The sequence below is a fragment of the Marmota monax genome, unplaced genomic scaffold (genome assembly GCF_021218885.2).
Source record: "Marmota monax isolate L192 unplaced genomic scaffold, Marmota_monax_Labrador192_F-V1.1 WCK01_AAM20220418_F8-fsc00074, whole genome shotgun sequence".
NCBI classification, from domain to species: domain Eukaryota; kingdom Metazoa; phylum Chordata; class Mammalia; order Rodentia; family Sciuridae; genus Marmota; species Marmota monax.
In genome coordinates, this window is record NW_026694232.1 from 9,630,638 (window position 1) to 9,641,888 (window position 11,251).

The following is an 11,251-nucleotide window of genomic DNA, read 5'->3' on the forward strand; positions in this document are numbered from 1 at the left end:
CATTCACTTCAGAAACTGAAAAAGAAATTATGACTCTGAATCAAGGGAAATTGGACAAGCACTATCAGTGATGACAGAATAAAGCCATCAGTGACCGGAGCAGAAAAATCTGTGAGTAGTGTAGATGGGCCTGTGTCCGAAGAGAGTGTTCACAATGAGAACTCCTACCAGATGGAGGATAGATCTTTCAAGCAGAACACTCTTAGTTCTAAGTTGCTGGACCACTCTCACTGTAAAAGTCCACTGGAAGCTCCCCTGGTGTTCAGTGAACACAAACTAGAAAATCAAGGAGGTGGGAAGAACAATCCAAAAGCATCTCCAGTGGACGATGAACAGCTTTCACTCTGCCTTTTGGTAAGCACTCTTCCTTTATTCTCCCCCAACCTCTGGCCTCACTAGCTGTCCATTAGCTTTTCTTAGAAGAGTCCTCTTTTCCCCTCGCATATGTGGCTTTCCCTTCAACCACTTGGATATTTTCTTAAGACCTTTTATATTGCTGTATTATGTAGAGCTCCACAAATTATTTTATCAATTTTGATTGCTTGATGGACATTTAACATTTATTTATAATTATTCTTTCTATAAATGTTTTTTCTATAAATGAAATTCTTGGTACTTACACATTTCTTTCTGTAAGTTAAATTCTTGGTATTAGAATTGCTGGGAAAAGAATATTCACACTTAAATTTTTAAGAGAATTGTTAAATTACATTCCAAGAAGTTTTACCAGTATTATAGACTATATGAGAGTTTTAATTTGTCATTTTAAAGTTTGGACATCTTTTTATGTGTTGAACATATTTTTATTTGTGCATGGTTTTTCTGTGTCTGTTTTTCTATTAGAATGTTCCTATTTTATTTATTTAATATTTAATAAGGTCCTATGTACCAGCCACTATGCTGGTTCTTAAGAGTGTAGCAACAAACAGGATACACTGATTTTATTCTCCAACCCCGACTGCTACTGGGGATTGACCCAGAGGTGCTCAACTATATTCCCAGCCTTTTTCATTTTTATTTTGTAACAGAGTTTTATTAAGTTGCCAAAGCTGGCCTCAAACTTGCAATCCCCTTGTGTTAGCCTCCCGAGTAGTTGGGAGCACCACTACATCCACCTGGATATACTGATTTTTCCCTTCATGAACCACAGCATCATTTTAGTTGTAAAGATGTTAAATTAATTACTAGCTACAAATGTCATGAGAACTGTGCCTCCAAAGGGTAAAAGTATTCAATACCCCAAATTATTTGTGTTTTTTGCTTTACAGAAAATTTCATTTTGGGCTGGGGATGTGGCTCAAGCGCTAGAGGGCTCGCCTGGCATGCGTGCAGCGCAGGTTCAATCCTCAGCACCACATACAAATAAAGATGTTGTGTCCGCCGAAAAAACTAAAAAAATAAATATTAAAATTCTCTCTCTCTCTCTCTTTAAAAAAAAAGAACATTTCTTACTTAGTAAAGTATATTTGTCTTTGACTTTGTGGCTTCTGGTTTTTACATCATATTTTTAAAAAGTCTTCTTTTGTCAAAATTTACATCAGGAAGTAAATTGTCTCAAACAGTGTTAGGAGACAATATGGCAGTTAGCAGTCTTTGATCCATTCCCCTACTTGAAATTTATCCTAGATATAAAAGAGTACTAATATGCTTATATAAGGGTATTACTTATATTATATTAGTAATACCCTTATATGAACTTATATTAAAATACTGAAAACAACCAAAACAGGTTTCTATTGAAACATACATAAATTTAGGCACAATTAGATCATGCTAAGTTAAATAAACCAATCCCCCCAAAACCAAAGGCTGAATGTTTTCTCTGATAAGTGTATGCTGATCCATAGGGGCCAGCAGAGGTAGGGAAGAATGAAGAAACTTTGGATTGTGCAGAGGGGAGTTAGGGGAGAGGTCGGGCAGTGGGGTTGGGAAAGATGGAGGAATACATTATTACCCTATTACATGTATGATTACACTACTGGTATGATTCGGCATCTTGTACAGCCAGAGGAATGAGGAGTTATGCTCCATTGTACAATGTGTCAGAATGTATTCTACTTTCACATGTAATTAGAACAAATAAAAAATTTTTAAAGAAATTTTGACACATTTAGGAAATGATATACTCATACAACTGTTTAAGAACATATTTTAGGGCTGGGGGTATAGCTAAGTGGTAGAGGGAGTGCCTAGCATGTGTTAGACCCTGGGTTCAATCCGCAGCACCACTAAATAAATAAGCTTGGCTTGTATCTTGATACTGAAAGATGTCTATATAAAATTTAAAAAGCAAGCTAAAAAAGTAGAGGGCTAACAAATCATTTATTTATTTAGGTCCTGGGGATTGAATCCAGGGGTGATTTACCCCTGAGCTACATCCCCAGTCCTTTTTTATTTTTTATTTGAGACAGAGTCTCACTAAGCTGCTGAGTTTGGCCTCAAACTGAAAAATCCTCTTGCTTCAGCCTCCTGAGTCACAGGGATCACAGGTTTGTGACACCATGCCTTGAAGCAAATCTTTAAAAGAACAATTTCTGTTGTTTATACTGTCCTAGAATAAAAATGAATTTTCTTAATAAAAGGTTAGCAGAACCATAATTATTTTCCCACAAAATACTAATCAACTTTTATAAATGTAACATTTCAAAGTATGAATATGCATGTAATAAAAGTGTAGCATGACCTGTGGAAGTAGGAATTCTTACAGAATACCCATTTAGTGACATACACTCTAATTTATTATTTTAGCAGGCTAAAGGAGAAAAATTATGGCATCTTAGTAAGTCTTAAAAAGCCTGTTTATGAGACTCAGCTTCCCTTGAGTTTAAATCTTTTAGAACACTAGAAATAGCTGGGCACTGTGGTGCATACCTGCAATCCAGGCAACTTGGGAGGGTGAGACAGGAGGATCACAAATTTGAGACCAGCCTCACCAACTTAACATGATCCTGTCTCAAAATAAAAAATTAAAATGGTTGGGGATGTAGCTCAGTGGTAAAGCCCCTCTGGGTTCAACCCCCAGTACAGTACCACCAACAACTAGGATTCAAAGGAAATGTCCTTCACTTAGTAAAGAATATTTGTCAGAAACACATAAAATTTCCACGTCTAAGAGGATGGAGTTACATACATGGAACCTGTTCTTCCTACCCACTTCATAGAAATTATGAAAAATATACAAAGCACATATATCTCCATGCCCCCAGATGAGGAGCATTTTGGTGAATGAGAAACTCAGAAGCTCCACAGGCAGAAAATAAAAGGAAGGTCCAGAGGGGCAGAAGGAAAATCAGTGTGCAGAAATGTGCTTATTTCCTGGAGTGGATATAAGGACAGACCCATATTAGAAGGCTGAATAGTTGGAAAATTTCTCTCTACCTGTGCCACATATTGGCAAAGCATACCACTGCTGTCAAATCAAATAAGAACAGGAGACAGGACATTTGCCCCCATCCCAGTAACACTTGCCAAATGTCACCACTCCCTCTGAAAGCAGTTCAGGACAGAGCAACAGCTACTGCCCATCACAGCCCCTTGCCCTCAGCAAGTACTCAAGTAGAGATAAGCTGCTTATGAGATAATAATTGTGAGATAAGCTCACAATCTTATCAATCTGAAAAGAGTCAACCCAGTCAAAGAGACAAATTTACCACATGAAAGAAATGAACCTGAATAATAAGGATTAATAATACAATCAGAATAGGAAACATGTAGGGCAATAGTAACAGCAGATACTCCCTGAACTGACTTCTGTAGGATTAGCCAGAACTTCATTCCATGGGACACTAAATGCTGGCTCTACCATAACTGTCATACTCCTTTCAGTTGATTTATGTGTTTGTTGAGTTAGTTGTAGTCATGGGAAACTTATTGCCTCCACCCCCACCCCAGGCAACAGGCTTCTCTGAACCTAGAACAGACAGGCAGGGAAGCCCATAAAAAGCAGCAGAAAATATATTTATAAGGATTAAACAACCGTGGTGGTCATGGCACTCCCAACAGGGGTGTGAGTGAGGGCTCAGCCCTATGAAGCCTCCAAGTGGGCTCACATCCTGGCATCACTGGGTAGGATGGGGCCTCCTGTTGCAGCACTGGGCTGATGGGAAGATAAACACAGAGTCAGTACATGGGGCTCTTCCTAACCTCCACCCCACAGCTCACAGTCAAGTCCCTGGGCCTCTGGAGACAGGACAAAGGAGAGGGCTGGCACCACAAGTCACTGAAAGGGCCCTTGGGGGGCATTGTGGATTACCCAGCCCACTGTACTCCTAATGCTCCACTCCATCTGTTTCACATGGGACTTAGTAAAAATTTCCAAAAAGAAAAAAAAAAAAAAGAATCTCCTTTAAAACATCATTATAAATTACTGGACTAGTCTCAGTCCTCATAATGACTGTGGAAGTTAAGGGCCTAGCCCAAAGCCAACCAGCTAGTTAGCAGTGCCATCTTTCTCTTTGTCTATCCAGGGACACCTGAGCGTGTGCTGAAGCCCTGTGACCTGGACCCTGTGCCTTCCAGGTCCATAATCCTGCTTCTTAGGCTCCAAGTGCTTCAGCTCCAGGACTAACCCCACCCTCAGGGGCTTCCCCAACACATGTGCAACCCACAGACACCCCTCTTCCAATGCACACCTGCTACTCCTCACCCTCTAGATAGCTGCAGCCTCGCCACTCCCTGGGGGTCCCTGTCCACATGAGTCAAAATCCATAGTTTGAAAGTTGGGCCCAGGGAGGTGTGTAAGATGATGTGCTGGGGAGTATCTGGGTGACTGCAGGGCCCCCATTGGAACCCACTCAGTCCCCTCCTCCCTCTGGAGCCACACAGTTTCTGACTGGTACCTGGGGAGCCACAGGCCAAATGCAAAGGGTCACTACCACCTTGGCCTGGACTCCCTGACCACCCTCACCCTCAGCTTGGAAGGTACAGAGTCCAGGGCTGTCAGCAAGGAGCCTCATCCAGGCTGCAGTTCCCCTCTACCTCTTTTTTTGGGGACAAGAAACTAGAAAGGCAAGAAGAGGGAACTTCCCAGAAGCTCCCAGGGCACCCTAGAGAAAACCCTAAAAGAAAAGAACAGTGAATATCAGGGCCTGGAAGCTGGAGCAAGGGACCAGGGAAGAAGAGCCAGCTTCATCCCACCCCACCAGCCCCAAGGCCCACCATTTGAGCCTCTGGTTCACCAACCCACTTGGGTCCCAATGGTGTGTGGCAGGTCACATAGCAATTACTGACACAGCCCTTGTCAAATGGGTTGTCCCCCTGAAGGAATTGGCCCTAGAGAGAGAGACAAGGATGGGAAGAGGATCTCAGAACCAGTAGGACCGGGCAAATCCATCACCCAGAGACCCTCCCTAAGTTGGTCAGCTAATCCAGGGCTCAACCCAGGCCTGCAGCAAGTCTCCAAGGCTAGGGAAGCCCAAGAGTGACCCAGGGCCTCCTGCCTTCCTGGGCTCCTAGGAAGAGTGACATCCCTGACCCACTTGTGAACAGCTCTCCCCAGACAGTGCTGACACTGCACCCACCTCTCCTGCCTTCTCATGGCTCCCTCATCACCTTGTGCCTCCCTTTGCAGGATCCTTGCTCTGTCTCCATTGGCCACACAAGTCCTCTCACCACGTTCTTCAAGATACCTATAAGCTCTTCCTTGTGCTGCACAACTGCTCCAAAGACAGTGTCACCACCCTGCTCCCACTTTACTTTCCTACCTCTTATTTTTTCCTAAACATGTGCCTTCATTGAATTTCACTATCTGGGAGAGCAGTGGCAGTAGACAAAAATCACATGGCCCAGGAAAATCTGGGTTGAGAGAAGCCTGATGCCCCGATCCCTCTCAGGATAAGGGGAAGAAGAAAGGCAGCAGGAAGTTGGGCAGAAGATAGGGCAAGTACACAGAGCAGTAAAGGTTAAGATCAGAGGACAAATCCTCCCCTGGACACTTGACTGGCTTCTCCTTTCATTCCACTTTCTCCTTCCCCTGACTCCATCCATTGGCCTCACCCTTTGCTCCCCTGTAGACCAAGTTGAATCTCATGCCACTTAATAAGCTTTAGTTAGCAAATATTCTGTCACAATGGGAAGTGGCCCAATAGCACGTTTTCCACCCCTAATTTCCCATGGCTCATGCATGAAGACTTTCATCTTCAACACTATGTTCCACTAGAAGGAACTAGGATTCCACATCAGGACAGCTCTGGAATATCCACAATGTCCAAAAAGCAGAATGAACCATTGTGCTCTATGAGGTTCTGCCTCTTTTAAGGTGTTCACAGCACTTAACTAGTATCTGGCCAGGTACAGTGGCACATACCTGTAATCCCAGTGATTTGGGAGGGTAAGGTAGGAGGATTGCAAGTTCAAGGCCAGCCTCAGCAACTTAGCAAGGACCTCAGCAATGTACAGAGATTCTATCTCAAAACAAAATATAACAAGGAGTGGGGATGCAGCTTCAGTGGTAAAGTACCCCTGGGTTCAATTCCTATTACCAGAAAAAAATTAATTAACAGCAGAAAATTTAAAAAATCAGAATTTTTTAAATTTGAAGAAAGAATTTTTGATTAGGTGTTTATAAAGTATAGAGAATGTTGATTGTACATAAGGTCTAGAAAAATCCTTAAAGGAATAATAATACGTAGTAAGAACTAAGCTGTAAATTTGAATACCTTTCTCACCCCACATGGAACCCTATTAGATACAAATAGAGTCCAACAGCTCTGAAGCACCCAGACCAGCCTCTCTAACTGGCTCCATTGCTGGGGCTCCTGCTCCAATTCTGTGTCTCAAATTCTCTCACACTCACAGGACCAAAATCAAGTGGCATCTTCTTCTTGCCCCATCTTCTGCCCAACTTCCTGCTGCCTCTCCTTCTTCCCCTTATCCTGGGAGGGATCGGGGCATCAGGCTTCTCTCTGTTCCTTTCTCTCTTTCCTTCTATCCTCAAATGTTCTCTTGTTTATTGTTTCAGTCATTTATTCAGATTCCTTTCTTTTGTATGCTGGGGATTGAAGAACCCAGGGCTTTGTACATGCAGAGCACACACTCTACCACTCGGATACACCCCAGCCAGAAATATTTCAAGGTATCACAAATGCCTCAGTCAAGCCAGGCATGGAGGTGAATGCCTGAGATTCAAGGGACTTGGGAGACTGAGGTAGGAGGAAGACAAGTTCAAGACCAGTTTTAGCAACTTAGTGAGACCCTGTTTCAGGTAAAAAATAGAAGGGACTGGGAATGTAGCTAAGTGTTAGAGTGCTCCTGGGTTTGATTCCCAGTAGCAAAATAAATAAATAAATAAATAAACAAACAAACAAACAAACAAACAAAGTCTGTCCACTGCATTGGGGGTTGAAAGCACATTGCAAAGAGCATGGCCAGCCTACTTTCAGGGTGCTGAGGGCAGCTACAACATAAGACCTTGAGCACCGTGGAGAATGACCAGAATAGAGGGGAGAGGGGATATCATAGGAAAAGAGGAGTCAATGCAGCCCACAGCACCCAGGTACATGCAGAGGAGAAGCCCAGAGAGTTAAGTATTAAGACATGCAAGAGGGCTATTCCAGCTTCTTCTTCTTTCAGAGGCTGTGTCCAGTGTAGAAAGAGTAGCCTGAAGACTGGCTGCTGGCTTTGGCCATTGATGAGAGCATCTCATGACAACAAGGGAAGGGTCTGGTCTGATGTAGGCCAGGAAGTGAAGGATAGAGCTAGTGAGCAAGGTCAACCTTGAAAGTTCCAAGAACAGTACAATATGTGCACCATAATCTATATACTTTTCTATATACATGTGATATGTCAAGCAAAAATAAAGATTACTATGACACCCGTATATTATTCAGCTAAGTTCATCAATTTTAACATTTTGCTACAAATAGGAAATTCTCTATAACCACCATACTAATATCACTTTGAGGAAATTTGATATTGACATGAAACTATTATCAGGTATGTAGACCATTTTGAATTTTCGTAAATCCATTATAGCTAGATTTTTAAACAATACAGGATATGATCAAGGATCACGTTACATTTTGTTGTCATGATTCTTTAGAAACTTTTAATTTAGAAGGGTTCTCTGATTTTGTTTTTATACAGCACTGACATTGTTGAGGAGTCCTGGACAGTTGTTTTGCAGAATTTCAATGTTTCTGATTGCCTCCTCATGATCTGTTTTAGTCAAAACGTTTTCTGCAGGAATAGGACAGCTGATATTGCTTACCTCCTGTTGCTTCATGGAGGGGAACTTAACATCTGTTGTCCAGTATAGGTGATGTTGAAGTTTGATCATTCAGTTAGGTTAGTGCTGTTTGAGAAGTTAAAGTGCTGTCAGCCAGGTTTCTCTTCTGTGACTTACTGCATACAGAAAGAGTCCACCGAGAGAACATTCTAAATAATAATAACTAGAAGGAACAAACCTTTTAGATTCTAGCTAACATCTGGTCAACTTTATTTCTTCTATTCTCTTTAGTTTCCTTATAGGATTTCACTCTCATCTAAAGCACGTCTCTGGCATAAACACACCAGGACATGTATTCCTGCTGCTGTGGACAACAGGCAAACTTGTATTCAAGGTGCCACCATCGGTGACCAGCTAGTTGTTTGCCACATTGACTCCCATTTTATCTAGAGGTCTACTCCACCATGCGGCCTGCGCAGTGGTTTCATGAATGAGGTTCTTGGCATAAAGTTAGCTAGAAGAGATCGAAATAAAACACACAGACTCAGTTACCTTATTTCTATTGCCAGGTCCGAGACGGCTCCCCTCTCTGGCTCCGACCTCTAACCGCCCAGCAGGGCAGCAAGGATTACTCAGGGCTAGCAGGAGAGAGAGAGAGTGAACACACCAGGGAGTAGCCTTTTATTGGGGAACAAGAAATTCAGGGGATAATTCCATCCAATGAAGGTTGAGGGGGGACTGCACTCCAAGGTCAGGGTCAGTGATTGGGCCCCCGGGGTCAGTGGTCAGTCACACCCCCACACGGACGGGTTCTCTCATCAGGAAAGGGCCAGGAAAGTTCCGACACAGCCAGAACGCTTCAGACCCTTAACGGGAGCCGCCCAGTCACGTGTCAGGATGGCTTCCCACCGTCTACATTATCCTAGTTGGCTTCAAGATATTCTTTGATTAAACCTGGCACATCTGGCCAGCCCAGAGGGAGATTCTCCTCGTTCTCCAGCATCCACATATACACTCCAGCCTCTCTCTGACCAGCCTCTTTAAAGAATGAGGCATGTATTTGTTTCTTTCTCAGGAATCACAGATGATCAGATCAAAGATACACCTCACCTTCCATTCTAATCTCATAGACATGGCACAAGATTAAATATTATAATAACCACACAAAGATGGAAGTGTTTCAAAATAAGGAAAAAGGAGAAAAGGGTCTGTGAAGTAGAAGGAAGAGAATAGAAACCATCTGATATTAACATCATAGAGGAAAAAACGTGTGAACAAAGAACAGAGCTTTAGTGAACTGCAGGGTGATATCCAAAGGGCCCAAGATACGTGAATCGGAACCTCAGTGGGAGAAGACAGATGTAATGGAACAGGAGGGGAAAAGAAAATTTGACAGAACATTGATGAGAGTTTTTCCAAATTTGGCAAAATACATAAATTTACACATTCTAGAAGTACATAGACACCCCCCGCCCAACACAGCCCATATACAAAGAAAACAGACCTGAGTGCTTACAAATCAAATGGCTAAAAACTGAATACAAATTTTTTTGAAAGCAGCCAGAGAAAAAGGATAAATTACATATAAATAATAATGGTTGGATTCCTGCCAGAAGCAATAGAGGTCAGAAGATAGTGAGAGGGATCTTTAAAGCACTGAAAGAAACTTCTGGTTTTAGCTCCAACATGTGAAGAGCTTGGAAGTTGTGACTTCCAGCCTTATAAAAGGAACAAATGGAAAATCAGCAACTTTTACATCTCCACCAGAGAACTGAGGTAGCAGGGCACATTGCCACCATGAAACCTGGAGAAAGAGCTGAATCCAGTTCATGGGATAGCTCTGTTCCCCTGAAGCAGAAGCCATGGGAGCCATCAACTGGTAGGAACAACTAATGGTAATTCTGATAAATTGTTGGTACATTAGTGTGAGAGTGAGAAACTCCTGGGACACAGCCTTAGAGAGCCCCCGCCCCTCAGGCTCTCCTCCAGGAACCTTACTAGTTTCTCTTGCTAAAGAGCCAATGAAGATACCCTTATGGCTCTGGCAGGGGTTGGAGAAAGGTAACCATTGTGAAAAGAGCAACCATTCTCCAGAACAGAAACCTACTCTCCAAGGAAAAGGACTTCACCAGAGCTTTGTCCCATGATGGGGAAGGCATTTCTCCTACTCCAGGCTCTTGTCTCATGCAAGGTGCTAGTGGTGGTGGAAAAGTAAGAAACAGCAGTGAAAGTCACACCCCAGAAATGCAGGCTCACTCAACACTATGATTTAATCATAGACCACAGAATCCTTCTTTCCTCTCTACTGTGCCACTATACCAAAAAGCCTCCAGCACAACTATAGAGAATTACAGCTTAAAGAGTTGAAGACACAAATTCTTTCTGGGCAAGAAATGAACATAAAGACATTATAAGATCTGAAGTTTCTGGCCCCTTTGGCTACAGAAAACACCAAATAAATGGCCTATTTACCTCAGTTCCTATTATTCAATACACTATGTCTGACTTTCAACAACAAAAAAATTATAAGGCAGACTAAATGGCAAGAAGAAACAAAGTCTAAGGACATAAAGCAAGCATTAGAATGAGACCCACAGATGATTTAGATATTGGAATTATCAGATAGGAACTTGAAACAACTATGATTGAGATGCTCAAGGTTACAGCTGAAAAAGAATATTAAAGAAAAGATAATGTCAGCTGAGAGATGGAAACTGTAAATGAGAAACAAAAGGAAAGACTAGGAATAACAAACACTAAGATAAATGATTAACACCTTTGATGGGCTCATCAGTACCCTAGACGTGACTGAAGAGAATATTAGTGGAGTTGCAGATAGGTCAGAAGAAACTTCTCAGGCAAAATTGAAAAGAGAAAAGAAAAACTTAAACAGAAAATTTAAGAACGACAGGACAATTGCAAAAGATAAACAACTGTTCAATTGGAATAGTAGGAGGAGAAGCAAAATAGAACAGAGTTGAGGAAAGACTTCAAGTAATAAAGATGGAAAACTTTTCTGAAGTAATAGATACATGGAGTTCAGAGAACATCAAACAAGGTAAATACCCAACATCTACACCTAGCATG